The 15,169-nt window shown below is 42.4% G+C and overlaps 1 protein-coding gene and 1 non-coding gene across 2 annotated transcripts in view; one reads left to right on the top strand and one right to left on the bottom strand.

Annotated features, from left to right (window-relative positions):
• Window positions 1-15,169, top strand: part of LOC112463098 (sestrin homolog) — a 147,549-nt gene that overhangs the window by 96,580 nt on the left and 35,800 nt on the right. The window lies entirely within an intron of this gene.
• Window positions 7,388-7,460, bottom strand: Trnaa-agc. Its single transcript has one exon. It is a non-coding gene; the product is annotated as a tRNA-Ala (tRNA).

Below are 15,169 nucleotides of genomic sequence, written 5' to 3'. Positions count from 1 at the left end.
AGATTTAATTCACCCGTTCTTATCGTCAATACTCGAGTGAGTCACCGTCAGCTCCTGAGAACAAAGGGACTTTAGAGGGTGTCTCAGCCCGTATTGCCGGATCATTATCTGGCTTTTAGTTCGGAAAAACGCGACAGTTACCGAGTAATCTATCCATGTTGTTGTACGCTCCATTTGACGCGAGTGATGAAACGCACTTCCGCGTTGCATCAGACCACCGATAAACCAGGCTTGTTTACCGATCTTCGACAATGATTCCGCACTCTTCGCCGCGCCGCTGTTTCTTCCTCTCCTCTTCTCTTTTCTGTTCTACGCGCTGAATCGGATATTACTCAACGAAACCTTGGTACCTATCCCATAATTAGCATATCCGAAATTCTATGAACCACGCAAACGCAAGGCCGCGTTGATTCAACTGCTCATTGTAGTGTCCAGAATTCGGCGCGTTGCCACCAATCTCTTGGCATATAGCCGAAAGATGTTTTACTTCGTTAAAATACCATAATAGCGATTGTTTCTGCATTGTGAATGGTTCAAAATCTATAAATCAAGTTTCAGAAGTGCGACGAAATAATGAAACTTTAATCTTCATTTGCTTCCGAACGGCATTTAATTCAAAATTTAAATTATGGAAGTACCTAAAGTTGAATATTGAAAAGATCCAATTGAAATTTCGGAAGAGAAGTAGATTATGGACTTTGATGAAGAAGATAAGAGACACTACGTTGGAACAATGTTCTCTCTCGCTGCTTCGACGAGAGAGAATGGGCAAAGGGAATGGAAAGGCCAGGCGTGTCTGCGGTTAACTGTCCTTAATCGTAGTCGTTCAGATAATTAGAGGGCTTGTGGAGGAAAACGATGACGGGATTCAGTCGAGCGCCTCGAGAGCGAGCCCGATTCGAGACCGTAAATGCCGGAAATGCACATGGACGTCGGGCGTTCTTCGAGAGCGCCGCGCGAAATTATTCGCATTCGTCGCAGCCTCCGCCGTTCGCTTCATTACGGATTATTGTCTAGATACTTGAAATACTGTTAACCTTACGCGGCCAACTACCTCGGCGACGTGCGCCAATGCAGCTCCCGCTGCATTCTTATCCGGCGTCATTATCGCGATGCAGCGAGAGACTTCGACAGGATGCCTTATTCATCTGCAAACAATTTTCCCCCCTTGGTTCTTGATTTTTCCTTGCGTGCCACCCTCCCCGGCGTATATCGCGTAACATGTGCCAGTCACGACTCAGGCCGCGCCCTTACAGGGCTTGGTAAGCGCTCTTTATGTTTTTCGTACGAGGAGGAAAACGTCGCGCGCGCTACCATGCCTAACGCGATCTCTGCCGCGCACAAAGGAACGGAAACGAAGGGTGGCTGCATGGTGGTCGTATTGGACATTGAATTTATTTTTTCCTCTCTCTCTCTCTCTCTCTCTCTCTCTCTCGCTTTCTTTTTTTCGCAGCTCAACTTACGCTAGAGGTGGAAATCACGCGGCTTTTACGTCGCATACCGCGTATTCACGTTGACGTTTATTCGTTCAACTCAACATCGAGGTGGAAGTGCTCTCGAGCGTGATGTCGGGTTTTTCTCGGTTCGGATTGATATATGGGGAGATCTTTTCACGATGTAGCTAGAGCTAGCTGTTTATTTTGATACTCTCCCGGCGCTGTTTAACGCGAGCTTTTAGCAACTCTACGGGAACGTGTTATTTCCTTGGAGAAAGAAGAATTGACGATAGCAGGTTGATTCTGTTATTTGTCATCGACCACTGCTGATTTATAAATCGTATCGAAGATAAGAGTGGAGTCGGATCAACATAAAGGAACAATAATCCCGGAATAGCTTCTTATCTTCAGCGGTGAACAAAGAAAATATTTTCTAGAAAAGATCTTGCAAATAGAGACGGCGAATAGTTTAAAATTAACTCGCGACATAAAAATACAGTCTTAAAATTTTTTCTATTTAAAAATTTTTTTCTTAGGTGGATTCTAAATTTGCTCCGAACCCTCGCGCGAAGCTGTCATCAATGTCAAACATTAAGCGACAATGTATTGCTCGTGCGACTCATGCGTAGCGAGAATAATCGGGGGGCCTGACGGAACAATGAAACTTATTTATCAACGTGTCTCTCCTTGGCCGGGAAGTGCTACGATGCTCGCCTGTTTACATTCGGAAGCGTAACGCGAATCGTAAGACGACGGCCGGTTCCCTCCGGTTTTTATGCGCCGTAAACGAAAGCAGACCGATTAAATTCCTTTTCGAGGTTGGCTGCCGGGGTGTTATTACCAGCGCGAGGTACGCAATTTCGGACGCGTCCCCCCCGCTTTTCGGGAGACCCTTATTACACCGTTGACACATGAGCGACCATCACGTTCTCCCGTCCTCGCCCTGCTTCAAGGTGCTTGACTTCGTCCTTCGTCGCCCCGGCCGGGCCCGGCGAAGGGACGCTCCCAAGATTTTACCTAACCGGTCCCTCGATTTCCTTTCTTCTCTCTCTGTCTGTCGTAATGCAGGTACTAATCTGTCAGAAAATAAAATCTATCCCTGTCGCTCGAGTCCCACGATGATTTCTTGAGTGGATAATACCGCGCAGGGTTTATCGTTGCATCGAGGTAATTCTATATGCTCCTGGATTTTTTACCAAGATCGATTTTATGGTCTATGCGATTACGAAAGATTACTCGAGTGTGTGCCATACGTCATTTTTATGTGAATCATTCTACAGTTGTAGGATTTCCCTTATTGAGTACATTTCTTTCGTCAATATTTAAAATTAACGTTTCTTTAAGTTTCATAGTATTCTTTATATACTATTTTATTTTTATCCGACCGAAGAAACGTCCGATAAATCTGCGACAGAGCGCGTATGTGTCTCGCACGATTAGAAGTAGAAATAAATTTCTAATCTCGCCGAATCTCGGAGCAATATAATTTCTCGGCGACTTTATCGTTGCCATTGTTTGACCGAATTTATAATTTAACGCGACAGCCCTCCTATACGCCGGCTAGATAGAGCCTATAAAACGCACGTATATGCCTCTCTCTCTTATAAGCTATATACATATAAATCCCTAGAGACATTTTCGTCCGTAGGTTTTATAGCTCAACGGAATATAGTACGAGGCCCGATTTAATTTCGTGCGGATACCCTCGGCTCCGCGCGCGCAATTCGACTAATTTATCGCGATATAAAATTCGTCCGCGCGCGGCTGTGTGATCGCGATAGATCATTGATCGCGCGCCGGCCGAGGGGGAACCGGGCCGGGCCGGGCGCGGCCCTTTCGGCGAGGGGGAAAGAAAAATACATTGTTGATACAGCTCCGGTTTTACGACCCAACATCCAACCGCTGACGTTCTCGTCACCCCGCGTTCTTCACGCTTCCACGGAAAAGACACACGGAGATGCGTATCCGACTTTTCTCCCCCTCGTCCCGTACACTCTGACGCGTTCTTCTCAGGCGAGTTTCCCTTAATTTATCGGCGCATAAAAGTCGGAGAGCCGCTGTTACGAGCCGCCCGCCATTGATTCGCCGATGATGCCCCGCGCGCTTCGGAAGCAAAAGCGTACGCGCGCATACGAGGGGGAAAGAAATACGACGATTAGGATGCGCTACACAGCGTCTCGTTGTCGCAACGTGGAAATCGCGACTGCCGGTTTGATTGTCCGCCGATTTCGACGACGACTTTTACTTAGGGCGTCGCCAAGGGTTGCTCCATTTTCTTTCATCTACAAACGCTTCGAATAGTCTAGAATTTTTTTCTTAATCTTGCTTCAGGATTTTATCGTTATATGTCTAAAAAAAATGGTGCTTTAATTCCGAACCCCTTTGATTTAGCATAAAATTATCTCATCATTAAAAAACAACCGTTTTTCTTAGCTTATTTTTCAGTAATCACGAAAAAAATATGCTTGGGGCAATGCCGGTTTATTGACTATTAAACAATCTTCTGACGTGTGAATAAACGTCTAAAAAATTGCGTATTGCCGTAGAAGAATCATGTGTACAATATCGAAAGTTATATATTTATATTTACATATATGTATAATTTTCGGTGTTTGATAATTCGGGTAGACTGACATAACTATGATAAACGAACAACAGAAAGCTCGTCGAGGATTTTGTTGGCGAACCTTCCCCCTACACCCTGCTTCCCCGGGGGAGAGAACGCAAGTTTTCTCGTTAACCAGCCTTTTGCGCAAGCGGCATGGGCGGCATTGTCGGAAGAAAATGGTACGAGTGAAATTCCTGGGAGTTTCGCCGGCGGAGCGCGGAAAATAAAGCCCGGAAAACTTGACAACGCAAACTCCTCCGCCAACTTTTCCTCCTTTTCTTCCGCCTTCTCTGCTTTGCTGCTCAATATCTCTCTCTCTCTCTCTCTCTTCCTCTCTCTCCCCCTCCCCCCCTCTCTCTCACTCAGCTTCTCTCTCCCTTTCTATCTCTTTCTCTTTCTCGGGGTCTCTGTTTACAGACTCGCGAGGCGCTTGTTTGCGCCGAATTGCGCGAGTGGAAACCTCGAAGCGACGTGCAGATAACTCCGGGGCGTTTGTTAATCGAGTTGCAAGGTGCGGCGACGGTCTTCTCCTTTTTCTCGCCTTCGCACAAAGTGTCTCGCGATTTTAGCTATCCAATTCCCGCGGCGATTCCACGTTAAACACGTTATGTGAAAACATCGGGCTTCGGGTAATTTACGGAATTACGTAATGCTCGTAGATTCTTCAAAACAGGAGCCATTGTACATACAGTGGTATTAATCGATATAAACGCATAACTGATAACAGAGCCCGCACATTTAACGCTATGCTGTATGCCTTGTTTGTTTGCCATTAATATCGCATTCAATAACAACGTGAGATGTGAGAATCAGACAACCATATTTATCGCTAAATGCTCGGTGAGAACGTAGCTCTTTATCAGTTAGGCCTGTTAAGATCATTATTTTATCTCACATTGCTCGTAATTGCTTTGTTTTTTTTCTTAGATTCAAAAATATATCTGTCTCCGTAACGTTTGAGACTCACATTCGCGATTTTTACCTGGCGTCACTTTGCGAATATTGAATCTTAAAGTTATGACATTATATCGCGACACACCCTGTTTTTCGAGCATCGTGTGCAGTCCGATTTGCGTCACTCGAGCCTGGCCTACGACCAAACTGCTTATCGTGTTTTCCACATAATTTGGGGGCGATTATTTCTTCTTTTTTCGCTGCAACGCATATTTAACTGCTTGGATTATTGCAACATGCACTAACATGTTTTTAAAAACTTGATACGCAATATGCATATGATCTTTGTACAGAACGCTTCATAATAGATGCATTTAATAACAATCTAAACTTTTTTTGCAAGAAGGTATCTAAATACGAATAATCTTTTAATTGTAATTGATATGAAAATAGAATAAAGTTCACAGCAAAATACATTTCAGGACTGTAAATAAATAAAGGAATTTATTTTTCAATTTTTCAATTTTACAAAGAATTAAAAATATAATTACTAAAATGCGTCAGCAAAGCGAAATTACGAACTTACGAAAAATGTAACGTTTAATGAAATTTTGTTAATATAGATAAATCATTTTCAGTTTTCAGCAATCGTGTTTCGTAAAACGTATGGCAGAAATTTCTCGATTCTTAGTTCATTTGGAACGTAAACGAACGTCCGTATTAAAATTCTGAAAATGTTAGGTAATTTACGGTGGAGAGTGCGTGCATAAAGCGAACGATCGTAGATTCGCGCGGAGTTTGCACAGTTGCATTCCAAAGTAACGCTGCACAAGCAGGCAGCCTGACTGCTCGTCTTCGCGTTTATCTGCAAATTATATTATCAGGTGTCACAACAATGCTGCGGCTCATTATCGGAGCCGAAGTGCAGCAATTAAACCGTCGGGAGACGATCGTAAACAGATTATAGATACCTGCTAGCTCGCGAGGTGTGTATACGCGTAACGTTATGCAAGCAGTTATTTAAGAGCCGGCCCGTCAAGATACATTAGATAGACTTGGATAGACTGCGACTACATTGAAAAATTATCTTCGATCGGAACATCCCCCATTCGTGTATTGAGGCGTCGTCGCGTCGATGCAATCAGGACAATCGCAAATCTCTCGGTTTTTTTCCGAGGACTTTTGTCGGAAATCGCCCGCCGCTGCTCGTAAACACCGTGACAAAGCCCTACTTGCAATTCTGGCAACATTATGCAATGACACGGTGACCGCCGTCACATACACTCAGACAGTGTCTCCGACAAAAAGAATTTTAAAACTAAATGTCACGTTGAACGGCGATTTATATCGTCGCGTCATCTTTCTCATCGTATTCCAAAATTTAATTGTAATTTTTAAATTTATAGTAACTTCCAGAAATATATTCGTTTAATTTTTTTTTAATTTTTGCGTCATCTTGAATTTTTTTTTAATTTTGTTGAATGTCTAATTTGAATTGTTATGAATTGTTGATTATGTTAATTTTGTAAGCGCGATAAGCGGGAGATGTATCGTACGATCAGGATGATTGAGCGAAATATTGAGAGGCGATAACGCTTTTTGTCTCACGCGAATGTGCACCAAGAATCACGTTTATTTTCGACGTTCATCCTCGCGACTTCTGTCGTCAATAGAGATACGACGATAATATGTAGTATATACGTTCGGCGCACAACAAGAAATGTTGTCGGACGTTTTCGTTAAAGCGCGCGAGTGAAAACGATCGGCAGCCCAGCGCATCGAGTTGACACGGATATCTCCCCGCTTTATCAGGCCGGCGTATGCATTGTTGTAAAAGTTCGCCGGAGGGAATCACATCCGTGGATCGCGTACCTGCAATGTGGTCGGTGATGCCCGCAATCTCGTGGAATTATATTGTACCGTTACTGCATCTCTCTGCGCTACGGTACCTCTGCGCGTACACACACACACCTCTCTTCGGCTTTGCAGGAGGAAATTCGAATTGTGCCATTCACCGGCGATCAGATTATCGTCTTCGTTACGACGATATCCAAAATTGCGGGAACTTATTCTCGCTTGTTATCGAAAACGTTTTAAATGTTCATACAGCAGAATATTAAAAAAAAAATCTTGGCTTTCATGCGATAGGGACTTTTTTATATATTTTTTTTTATATCTTTTGCGTTTATTTGCTCTTCCAGTCGAAAATGTTTTAAATATTTATGCAACAGGATAAAAAAAATCTTGACTTTTATGTAATAGAGATTTTTTTATATCTTTTGTATCGTTTTTTGTATCTGTTGCATGCTTACTTTGCTTTTCCAGTCGAAAACGTTTTAAATGTTCATGCAATAGGATAAAAAAAATCTTGTCGTTTATACGATAGGGATTTTTTTTTATACCTCTTGCACGGTTCTCAGTTTGCTTTTCCAGTCGGCAAAAGGAGTTCTGGAGGCGCCGGGTATCGATCCCGGTACCTCTCGCATGCTAAGCGAGCGCTCTACCATCTGAGCTACGCCCCCTTGGTGTAAGAGAGCGGAAGGCTGTGAGATCTCTTCAGTGCGGAGTAACATGCGATGTTACACTTTCTCCGAACAATACCTCTCGTCTCGAGAACTGAGGAGAATCCATCATTTAACACTTTGACTGACGGTAACGGGCATAACCGACACTGCAGGCTTCGTTTTGCGACGTGACGACTAGATCCTCAGTTAATTCACGCCAGTTCAGGCCGCGACGTTTTATTCCTGACCTAACGTATCTCTTTGCATTCTAAAAAGCTATAAAATAATCTGAAAAAAAATACAATAAATCCGACGCTCTCGAATTGATAAGGCATGAGTTGCTTTATCGTAAATATTGGTTGTAAAAATCGAGTGTAAATAATGTGCGTAAACATGATTCTATTGTCTTTCTCCGTTCAATGGACTTATCGCTTCTTCTTTTTGTATTAGTCATGGGTGAATCATATCAGTATATGTGTCAGATCGTTGCACCTGCAGCTAACTATGCATCGCGGCGTAAAATTGATGCAACGATCTTGCGCCGTACATAATTGCAAGCGGTAAACCAGTTTTGATTTTCCTTATTTTAATCGTTGCGCTTAACGAATCCAGGGAGGAGCGTCGATTTGAGCAATTTCACGCTTTCGCGAACGTTTTATTGTACTTTTACGGCTATGTTGTAATCGTCTTGTATTTTTTTCCGAGCTCGTGGTTACTTCGATCTTTTATGAACGTGACAACCCACAAAATAAGCGTCCATTGTCTCAAATGGGAACGAGAATGGAGCTCGTTATTAACGGAGAAAATAAAGATTGTCGTGCGAACGTGCGCGACTCTCTATAAAAAACGATTATTGCCGCGATAACAGTACAAAGCCAAATGCATGAGACATCGTACAGAATGATTCACCCATATTGATTTTTCTCCCCAGGGGTTTTTTATTTGATCCGTGAATTAACCACGAATTAAATCACTTAATCTCGAATCTATATATCTTTTTCTTTGTGTGGGAACTTCCTAAATAAATAATTTGTCCTGCGAAGAAACTCGCGAGTTAATTCGTGATGATCTGTCTGGTGGATCTGGTTATCAATAGCGCTCGCGTTCTTTCTCGCCGAACGAGAGGAAACAAAGCGGCGCGCTCATTACGGGGGTCTATCAGCAGTGGCTTTCTTTTCTCCGTTAAATAAAAAGAAGAGGCACCAAATAGACGATTCATTTGGATTTTTTTTTTTTTATTTCAAAGAGGAAGTCTCGCGTCGCATGAAAACGCGAGGATCCGTTTATCCGTCGCCCTCGCTCACGATACCGCCCTCTTTCCCCGCGCTGTCCTGCCCCCTTACGTAACGCGCGTAAAAGGAGACAGCAGACTAGCGCTAACGAACCTTTGTTCGCGTTTTTACGATTCCAGTAAATAGCCGGGCCGTGAGTCTATACGAGGCTCTCTCGGCGTAGCGTGACGTTATTGCGGTCGTAACAAAGAGACGAACCGACCGCGTTTTCCGACGGCAACGTCGAAAATTGCGCCGACCCTCCCTTCTCTCTCTCTCTCTCTCTCTCTCTCTCTCGCCTCCCTGACTGCTTCCGGAAAACCCCGAAATGGCTACGCGGCTCTCTTCTGCAGCATTACTTTCCCTCGCGCGCGCGTGTCTCCGCCACGTGCACGTCTGTCATGTGCACGCTTCACGCCACGACAGCGGTTCCCAAATTGCGAAAGTCTCTTAATCTGCGAAGTAAGCGTTCTATCATGTCACATATGTTACGTAAATGGCGGTATTAAAACAATTGCCGCACCAATCTCTAGATTTCTTCTAACTTGACTCCAATATTATTCCCCATATATTTGATTCTCTCTCATTTTATTCCCTGACATTCGCCCCGGCCTGTATTCTTCTACGTATTACGCGATATATTATATATTCCTACATAATTATTAATTCTACACAATTTATCAATTTAATGACAACGCGTGACGTGATGTGGAATTTCCGAAATATCTTGATTGACATCGAGACAAAAGACGCGATATGAAGTGATATCATGCTTGACCCATATCACGCGTTTCGATAAAATGCAAATCATTCAAGTGTCCGTTGAATAATTCAGATTACAGAGACAAATGCATGTTTATACTTAATGTTTTTTCTTTTAATATTAATAGGCTCCAGCATAATCTAGCGCAATCTAGCACAATCGTCCATTACACGTCCATTTCAATTTATATCGCAATATTACATGGAAAAAAAATGTTCGCAAATAAAAGCAAATTTACAACCATGTTTTTCCATGCAGATCTATTAATAATTTATTTAGATTTTCTTCTCATTGCGTATTCACTGGTCGTTAATGAAAAACATTTACTCAGCATCAATAGAGAAGATTTATCTGTGTTTCGTAGCGTAAACAAGGAACCCCAGAACTTCCGATCTTAATTCTAATGAAAGATTCGCCCGACAAACAAAGGAATGAACAGTTTGTGTATCGATTTATTCGATACTCCCCAAACAGTGTAAGCTCCTTGGCCAAGTAGGCGTCGTAAAAATTACGCAACCTACTGTGCTGGGGATGAACGATTTTAGGGAGCTTTTATGCTCGATGGTTTTTATGAGCCCGTTTGATGGAGATCGATCCATTTCGTATATTTTCTTATCTAATAAAAAATATTGCGCAACGTACGGTTTTATTTTAGCGAGTTTATCGTGAGGATAAAAAGCATAAAGATATGTCGGAGACAAAAATATTACAGGCCGAATTTGTTAAGGTTCTTAAGGATAACAGCGAAATATTTCTTTTTTTTTTACGCGATTTTATTTCTTTGTGCCAACAATTTGCTACATCTTAAATTTATTGTGTATATATACGCTAAAAGCTTTTTCAAAGACATTATCCGCGGGACTAAATTTACATAAACTAAAAATAGTTATAGCTCACGACGTCGCAAGGTGCTTTGCGTGATGATTTTGAAAAAATTCCTTTAAATAATGCAATTCTGATATAAAATATTTTAATTAGATATTTCCATATTTTTGCCGCTGATATTTTAAAGCCTTGTTATAGAATTAAATATATTATCTATAAAAATTCACACATAAATGATAAAACTGCATCTGTCTCTCTTTTTCTGTTTCTACGACGTTATATACGTTTTCGAATAACTCGTAAATTTCTTGCGGCGAAAATTTGCGGTATTTCATCATAAAAATCATGTTTAAGATCCCATTTAAGAACATCTGCGCGAATGGCCTTATGCAAAACAGTCTGATCTTCGCTTAGCGATCGGGAGCAGACGCGCTGGCATTGTTACGCAAAGTTTTCCAGTGTAGAGCGACGTGACTCACACAGTCGCTAAACGTTCTTAAACAATTTATATCGGTGTCTTTTAGCGGAAGATTACGTGCAAGGACATTGAGGGATCGAGATATAGGCAAGTCACACAACTACGTCTACACGCGCGACTATTCATGCATCGCGACAGTGAGTCATACTTTTGATACCGGCACATTTACGAGAATCGCGAAAATACTCTCCGCACTCGCTTCTTGCATAACTATACATAATATTTTGCTGGCCACTGACTTTCGGAGAACCACGTTTTATGCTTTGTTTCACGCTGTATATATGTTTAATTTATGTAATCCCATGATTTCACGTGAATATGCGCGCGTACTTGCTGATGTAAAACTTTTTAAAATAAGTTTTAAAGAAAGTTCATTTTTTCGTTTAATAGGAAATTATTATTATTAAGTATTATTAGTGGTATTAAGTATTATTATTTTTATCGATGTTCGATTTTGAAATCCTTGGACGTGATTTGATGACGCAGATTTATTTTGTACTATCATATCGCGATTCGCTGGTTACTCGCTAGCTGACCTTAGAGCTTTTCGACGTCTGGCGTATCGCGAATATTCACGATATTTTGCTCGTGACGAGAAATAGCTGTGGATGCTATAACGTACAACTTTTTGCGTGAATAACAAAAATAAAACGCACGATTTGAATACATATGCGCTGATAAAAAACGCACCTTTCCGTAAGATGGTTCTTTGTCTCCGAATTATCTGTTTTGATGTTAATTCTACTGGAAGTGTTCGACGCGTCCAAAATTGGCAATTCCACGATCCGTTCGTGATTCATTCGCTGAAAACAAATATGGCGCACTTTAATGAGTTACTGATGAAATGCAGGACGTTTCGTGAGAAATAGCCTCGTACTGCGATAATTTTATTTCTGAACAAATAGGCCTTTCATCGCGGTCCATCCTTTTTAATTACCATCGACAACTATCTTTAATTACGTATAATCTGAGGCCGATAATTATTTCAAGAAGGTTTTCTCAGATAAAGGATGTCCGCGATATCCTTGACGAAATGTAGGTTTACGGACGAGCCTACTGACCAACAGACCGATTGAGCGAACGTCTTCCGTCGATGGTAAGCGTCGCGCAAGGTAAAAGCAATTTTCGTCACTCGAGCGTGGAACCGGTTATTAGTCATCGCAAATTGCGGTAGATAAAACTTTCCGATGGTTTCGTAGGAGCTAATCGTGTACACCGAACAGCGAACTGCTCCAGGCTCCGTTATAACGGGACGTTGTGTATGTAAAAGAGAAAAAGAGAGAAAGAGAGAGTGCAGGAGAAAAAGAAAACGAGATAGAGAGGTTTAGTGTAGAAGGCAGAATATCTCGGAGGAGGATATGAAAGTAGAAAGATGGCTAGAGCAAACTAATGGGGCGGGAAAGCGAACAGGATAAAAAGGTGAATGCAAGAGATAATAAGAATCGATTGTGCCGAGTTTGGAAAAAAAGACCAGCCCAGCGGGATAAACCGATATAGAGCGATGTTATGACAGCCTGAGGATACCGACGACAGACTGACAGTTAACACGAAAGCAGGAGGGAGGTGGAGACGCCTTTTTTTCAGAGGTATTGATCATTTGGTACGTTGGATGAATAAGTAACCGTTGCTTTATCTGATGGTGGACAGGTAATATTTTCAAGCTCGTATTATTGTGTCGAGATAGACCTGTCCGTTTATTTATTTTTCACGAGTAAATATAATCGCATTACTGTTTATTTATTTTTACAAATATAAATGTATTAATCTTGCGAAAAAAGATGCTGACGGATTACACTATAAAAGTACAGAGTAAAAATAAAATGTGACAACTTTAATTAATCGGTCCTGCTGGTCCCTGAATTGCGCCCCCCCCCCCCCGCTAATAACAAAGAAAAGAAGACAATTTAGTTAAGCGTCGTACCCAACATCCATTTCAATAAATGCCATAAGCCAGAATAACAAGAGAGAAACAGAAAGGCGAATTGTTCGGATTGAGCCTCTGTCATTCGTAAGGGATGAAATCGAGCGTGGAAAAGGGCTGGAGGGCGACCTAGAAAAAACAAAACTCATTATCGTAAGTGCACAGAGGCAAAATGATCGAGCATTCGAGGAAGCAGGAGAGGCGATCGCGATACATAGAGGTAAAGGGTGAGAGAAAGGGAAACAGAATGTGATACATGGACATATGTACACGGAGTAAGAGCGTCAGGACTATGAGGAGAACAGGGATATTCAAGCGACGGGCCTGGCAATATCGTATGGCAGTGCCGTAATGAGAGGCGCTTTCCCGAGCGTTGACCCCTTCGCGCTTCCAATACTAACCTCGGCCAAAAGTGTGCGTCCGCCTTCTCCCGGGAATACAAAATAATAGAAACCTCACAGCGTCGAAGCAAGAGAGAAAGAGAGAGAGAGAGAGAGGGGGGGGGGGGGGGGAGGGGGAGAGGGAGAGGAGTCCTCGTCTTCGCGGAAATCGCGATTGACCGGGAGTTCACACGGAACTCGACTAAAATATCATTCGCCTGAATGTCGGTGCCTCTGTGCCTCATCGTGATTACCGTCGAGCGGAATTCTTACCACGAATTCGAACAGATGCTTTAGCGTACACGCATTTCGTGTATATTGAGCAAGTGCTGTACTATTCGGAGAATGTGGCTAGAAAGGTAGAAAGAAAGTAGAAAGTGAAAGAAATAGAGAGAAGAATCGTTAATTCGGCCGTCATAAATTGGACATGTTAGTTTATAATTAAATTCATGTCTCTCTTATTATTAGTTTATATCTGTATAAGTCTTATAGTACATACATACATTTAATATGAAAATTTATATATCTGGTAATATTTAGTTTAAGTTCATGTATTGTCAATGGATACCGGGGCCCCTCTCGTATCTCGAGATGGAAGCTCCGACAGGCGTAACTCCGGCCGTAAGGAACTGAATTCGCGGAACGCTCTCATGCTGGTTTCTTTCGGCCGGCTAATCTATCCGTCTATCTATCCAATAATCTAGCCTGTCAATCCGCACGGCACACGAAACACGTTTTCTAGAGACCGCCAGTACCTGTTTCGCGGCAGACAGGTTGAAGGAACTGTTATCGTCGCCGCATTTCGTCACATCGTTTCGTCCGAAAGCGCGGAAAAGGTCGGACTCGGTGTTGCGTTTCACACGCCAATATGCACAACGCGACGACGTCGCCGACCGATAATCACCGAACTTCCTGTCCGTCCCGTCCGAATGACGTCTAACGAGATCCCGAATAGAAAAATCGCGCAGCCGCTATAGCCGCCCCGTTCAGTTCCGCGAAAATCCGTTCGTTATCGTCGATAATAATTAATGCATAACTCGGGATACGGCGCCTTTTCCTGGTCGTCGTCCCTCGTGGCTCCTTATCGAGTCTGCGTGACGCGTTTCGCAGCGTTTCGACGAAAGCCGACTGGGACGAAACTGATGAAAGCTATACGCGTAATGTTTGCAGCTACTTATCGGAATTATTCGAGAGTAAAATCGCTGATCGCGCAGCAATCGAATCGGACGTGATTTAATATTGTGCACGTCGCTCTGTGACGTTTTACGTGTAACGAATACGTGCAAAACGAATAATCTCTGCGCAGTAGTTTATCACACGGATTATGAACGTATTTCACGTTTCTCTCTTCTCTCTCCCCCCCTCTCCCACTCATTCATATATGTAGGTATGTATATAGTATTATATGTATGTATATATATTGTATATATACACTCTTGCTCTGTTTCGCGCGACGACATTTCGTACGCGTAACAAAGACTCGTTAAAGGGCTCTCGCGGAAATGAAGGGTCGGCCCCTCGCTGCCTTCATTTTGCAGTGTCCTTGGGAGACAAAGGATGAAGGAATCGGAGGTCTCGGATGGCGGTGCCATTTCGTTTGCGATCCCCCAATCTGCCCGAAGGAATGTGGTTTCATTGACCTCAACATTTACGACGCACGAACCTGTTATGTCATATGATACGTTTCCTTTACTTAATTGAATTTCAGGATCTACTTCTAAAGGAAAAGACTCGTCTTCCAGACGCGCTCATCTTCTGACTTTTGTTCCTCAGTTAAGAAGTAGATCTGATTTTTGTTCCGTTCAGTCAGTACGGAGTCGTGTCGTGTTTACTTTTTTTTTTGTGGAAAGATATAATACTATCTGTAGATTAATTTGATAATGAGCAATGTTAATCATCATACAGTTTAAAAATATCAAAAATATGATGAAAGTATAATGTGTATTGAAACATGCGTTTTAGTAAGATTATTCACGATTGCGAATTGTAAGTTCGGTAGTGCGAGATAACTTATCAGCAGTCCAGAAATTATTTTTATGAGAGCTATTCAGGTCAGATTACACTTGTGACTTCTTCGAGGAGGGGAGGT

The sequence above is a fragment of the Temnothorax curvispinosus genome, unplaced genomic scaffold (genome assembly GCF_003070985.1).
Source record: "Temnothorax curvispinosus isolate PA1 unplaced genomic scaffold, ASM307098v1 QBEX01013028.1, whole genome shotgun sequence".
NCBI classification, from domain to species: Eukaryota; Metazoa; Arthropoda; class Insecta; order Hymenoptera; family Formicidae; genus Temnothorax; species Temnothorax curvispinosus.
This window is presented reverse-complemented; position numbering and strand designations above follow the sequence as displayed.